The sequence below is a fragment of the Lissotriton vulgaris genome, chromosome 4_1 (genome assembly GCF_964263255.1).
Source record: "Lissotriton vulgaris chromosome 4_1, aLisVul1.2, whole genome shotgun sequence".
NCBI lineage: Eukaryota > Metazoa > Chordata > Amphibia > Caudata > Salamandridae > Lissotriton > Lissotriton vulgaris.
Genome location: NC_141691.1, coordinates 716,649,800 through 716,654,799, shown reverse-complemented (window position 1 = coordinate 716,654,799; position 5,000 = coordinate 716,649,800).

Genomic DNA, 5,000 nt, shown 5'->3' with positions numbered 1-5,000 from the left:
TATGGGTGCATGATACAACTGTTTTGTTGAATTTCAACATCATTTAGGGCATGGATGGCATTGGATTGTGGTGATTTTTGTGTGTTTTTTGATTTTTTTGGGTGGTGTTGGGGCCTTTTGCCCAAGGGTACTCAGTAGTGCATGGACTGAATCTTTCTGTGGGGTCTCTTTAATGTAAACATCATGGAGGGCATGGATGGCATTAGATTGTGGTGATTTTTGTGTGTTTTTCGATTTTTTTGGGTGTTGATGGGGCCTGTCCATGTGGGTGAGGGCCATTTTGAGGACTGGTAAAGGCAGGGCCTGGACATGTGGTAGGGGTCTAGGGGCCATTTTGAAGCCAGGCAGTGTGCTTTGTTTTGCCATAGGCCTGCACCCAGTCTGCCATGCTTTCATCCGTTATGCCCAGGGGTACTCAGTGGTGCATGGGCCTAGTCTTTTTGTGGGGTGTCTTGAATTTGAACATGATTGAGGTTATGGATGGCATTGGATTGTGGTGATTTTTGTGTGTTTTTCGATTTTTGGGCTGTTGTTGGAGCCTTTTGCCCAGGGGTACTCAGTGGTGTATGGACTGAGTCTTTCTGTGGGCCCAGCCGCCAGCCCGCCGGGCCATCTGGTCACCCAGCCCGCAGGGCCATCTGGTCACCCAGCCCGCAGGGCCATCTGGTCACCCTGACTGCAGGGCCATCTGGTCACACAGCCAGGTGGCCAGATGGCCCGGGACGACCCAGCGCCCAGATGGCCTGGGAGGCTGTCGTACCCAATCGCCCTTGCAGTCCGGCGAGGGGGTCCAGGTGCACCAAGGTAGAAGCTCTGGAGCTTACTTCCCCTGGGTGGCTGCTCCTCACCTCCCTGCCCAGGAGCAGTGGGCCATCTGGTCACCCTGCTGACCCGCAAGGGATGGTGGCCCCCATCCCTGCACCCCGGTGGGGCAGGGACAGGAGGGGGAGGCCCCCGTGCTGAAGGGCACGTGGTGGAGGCAGCCTCCCATGGACCCGTGTTACCCCCTCCGCGTCCCTCCCGCCGGCCTGGCGGCAGAGGGACCCACCCCTGGATGTGGTGGAGGGAGGCGTCCGCGGGCCCCCACGCACGGAGAGACAAAAGCTTGGCTCAGAGGATGACTTTCAATAGATCGCAGCGAGGTAGCTGCTCTGCTACTTACGAAACCCTGACCCAGAATCAGGTCATCTACGAATGATTTTGCACCGGGTGTCCCACGAATATGCGGTGCACTAAGGGTGATGGAGGCGGCCCCCTTCCGTCCGCACTCCGGTCCCCAAGCGAGCAGCTCTACGCACCGGCCCCCCAAGAGAGGCCGGCTATCCCAGGCCAACCGAGGCTCCACGGCACTGAGGTATTGATACGATTTAGGGGGGATTCTGACTTAGAGGCGTTCAGTCATAATCCCACAGATGGTAGCTTCGCCCCATTGGCTCCTCAGCCAAGCACATACACCAAATGTCTGAACCTGCGGTTCCTCTCGTACTGAGCCGGGTGAGCCCCGGACATCTAAGGGCATCACAGACCTGTCATTGCTCGATCTCGTGTGGCTGAACGCCACTTGTCCCTCTAAGAATTTGGACACCGACCACTGGGGGTCGCGTAACTAGTTAGCATGGAAGAAGTCTCGTTTGTTATCGGAATTAACTAGACAAATCGCTCCACCAACTAAGAACGGCCATGCACCAGGACCCACAGAATCGAGAAAGAGCTAGCAATCTGTCAATCCTTTCCATGTCCGGGACGGGTGAGGTTTCCCGTGTTGAGTCAAATTAAGCCACAGGCTCCACTCCTGGTGGTGCCCTTCCGTCAATTCCTTTAAGTTTCAGCTTTGCAACCATACTCCCCCCGGAACCCAAATACTTTGGGTCCCCGGAATCTGCTCGGCGGGTCATGGGAATAACGCCGCCGGATCGCTAGTCGGCATCGTTTATGGTCGGAACTACGACGGTATCTGATCATCTTTGAACCTCCGACTTTCGTTCTTGATTAATGAAAACATTCTTGGCAAATGCTTTCGCTTTGGTTCGTCTTGCGCCGGTCCAAGAATTTCACCTCTAGTGGCACAATACGAATGCCCCCGGCCGTCCCTCTTAATCATGGCCCCAGTTCTGAAAACCAACAAAATAGAACAGGAGTCCTATTCCATTATTCCTAGCTGAAGTATTCAGGCGACCGGCCTGCTTTGAACACTCTAATTTTTTCAAAGTAAACGCTTCGAGCTTTTTTACTGCAGCAACTTTAATATACGCTATTGGAGCTGGAATTACCGCGGCTGCTGGCACCAGACTTGCCCTCCAATGGATCCTCGTTAAAGTTTTTCAAGTGTACTCATTCCAATCGGTCCGAGGTTATCTAGAGTCACCAAAGCAGTTACCACTGTTATCCAAGTAACAGATGGAGCGATCAAAGGAACCATAACTGATTTAATGAGCCATTCGCAGTTTCACTGTACCGGCCGTGTCTACATACACGTGCATGGCTTAATCTTTGATACAAGCATATGCTACTGGCAGGATCAACCAGGTAGCTGCACCTGACAACGGGGTGGGAGCCGCGTGCCCATCTCCCCGACCGGCGACCTTCGTGCAACCCTCCGTCTCTCGGAAGCCTGTCAGGGGAAGGAGCCCACCCACCTGGGCAGGAGGGCTCACTGGAGTGGTGTGGAGATGTGCGCCGGTCACATGGGCACCGGCAGGCCCAGCCGTCTCCCCCGGGAGGGAAAGGCAGACCGAGGCGCAGCGTGAGAAAGATGCAAGGGTGCTGGAGCCTGGTGGCAGCGGCACCCCTCGGAACAGGCGTTCCAAGCTGCTGTGGAAACGTGCTGGGCCGAGAGGGGTGACAGCGTGGCACACAGGGCCCACAGACCTGCCAGCCAGGCAGCATCCGAGGGTCTGGCACCACCTGCCCCTTCCGCTCGGGTCAGACCACTGGGGGCCACGAGCTGCCAGGGCCTTCGCTCTTCTGGGTAGGGTGAACGACCTAACCGCCATGCGGCAGGCCCTCCCTAGAGTCAGACAGTCCATGCAGAGTGGAAGCTCTTTGCTTGAAACAACAGCCGAGGCTGGCCAAGCAGTCCATCCCTAAATGGACCGAGAGTGCCCAATCGATCAGAGTACAGCCGGGGCATCCCCTGGGAGGCCACCCAGCACAGGGGAGGTACACTGGCTTAGCACCCCCTGCATGCCTGCTGCCGGGGCACTCAGACTCCAAGAAAAAAGACCATCGGCAAGAGGCCCGTGAGGCAGGTGCATCCTGGGCCCCTGGGGGCCCCAGGACTGCCTTTCCCCTCTCAGCATGGCCAGACCTCACGGAGGTCTGCCTGAGCAAACTCTGAGAAAAAGGACCATCGGCAAGGGGCTGAGAGGCAGGAGCATCCCTGGGCCCCTGGGGGCCCATTCGGGCGGGCCCCGGTGCTGTCTTCCCCTCTCAGCATGGCCAGACCTCACAGAGGACTGCCTGAGCAAACTCAGAGAAAAACAACCATCGGCAAGGGACTGAGAGGCAGGAGCATCCCCGGGCCCCTGGGGCTTGAGCAAACTCAGAGAAAAACAACCATCGGCAAGGGACTGAGAGGCAGGAGCATCCCCGGGCCCCTGGGGGCCCCAGCGGGCGGGCCCCAGGGCTGCCTTCGCCCTCTCAGCATGGCCAGACCTCACAGAGGTCTGCCTGAGCAAACTCGGAGAAAAACTACCATCGGCAAGGGACTGAGAGGCAGGAGCGTCCCCGGGCCCCTGGGGGCCCCAGCGGGCAGGCCCCAGTACTGCATTCCCCCTCTCAGCATGGCCGGACCTCACGGAGGTCTGCCTGAGCAAACTCGGAGAAAAACGACCATCGGCAAGGGGCTGAGAGGCAGGAGCGTCCCCAGGCCCCTGGGGGCCCCTGCGGGCGGGCCCTGGTCCTGCCTTCCCCTGATTCAGAATCGCCAGACCTCACGGAGGTCTGACTGACCCTCTCCCTAGTAATCCGGAGGAAAATTACCCCCCTTTCTTGTAATCCGTGCACATGAGGTGACAGAGGGGACCTAAGGCGGCCAAGTTCCCGACCTCCTGGAGCCCTCGCTGGGATCCTGGAGGCAAATGGCACCTCATCGGGACTTCCAGGGAAGTCCGGCCATCTGGTCGCCCCATAGGAAAGCATTGCGGGTGACCAGATGGCCGAGGGGATCCGGGCGACCAGATGGCCGAGGGGATCTGAGCGACCAGATGGCCGAGGGGATCCTGGCGACCAGATTGCCGAGGGGATCTGAGCAACCAGATGGCCGGGCACGAAAGGGAGGCCATCTGGTCGCCCCGTAGGAAAGCATTGCGGGCGACCAGATGGCCGAGGGGATCCGGGCGACCAGATGGCCGAGGGGATCTGGTCGACCAGATGGCCGGGCACGAAAGGGAAGCCCTCTGGACACTAAGCATGGGCATAAAATCAGTTCCGCTCACGGAATTTGCAGATTTTCGGCAAATTCGCAATTTGCGAATTCTCGCGAATTTGCTGAAAATTCGCAAATTCTCACGCAGCAGATTTTTTTGCTTGGTCGCGCTTAAAAAAGTACAATATTGCCGCGCGCGGCGTTCACTTACCGTCATTCAGAGTTTGAAGAGTTGTTTTTCTCCATGTTTGCGTGTGCTGCACCATTTTGGATCTGGCTGCGTGATCTCGCAGGAGTTTGTCGACCGCGATTATGTCATCGCGCCCGCCACCTTGCACAGCGAGAGTTTGTCAATGCGAGTACGTCATAAAGGCTCGTGATCACACATCGCTGGAGTAAACAATTGCGAACACGTAGAAGCGGCGGGCAGCTAAAATCTCGCACTCGCGAAATTGCAAAATTTGCAATTCTGTAAAAGAAATCCACCAGCAGGCAGCATAAACCTTCTGAAAATGATGATTTTTATCAGAATAACTCCTCAGGTTGACATTTACCTGCACTTTTTTTTGCAAGGAGTCCATTTGGGGGGGGGGATAGGAGGAAGGAAGTGCCCCACAGTCTCCAACTTCCTGTT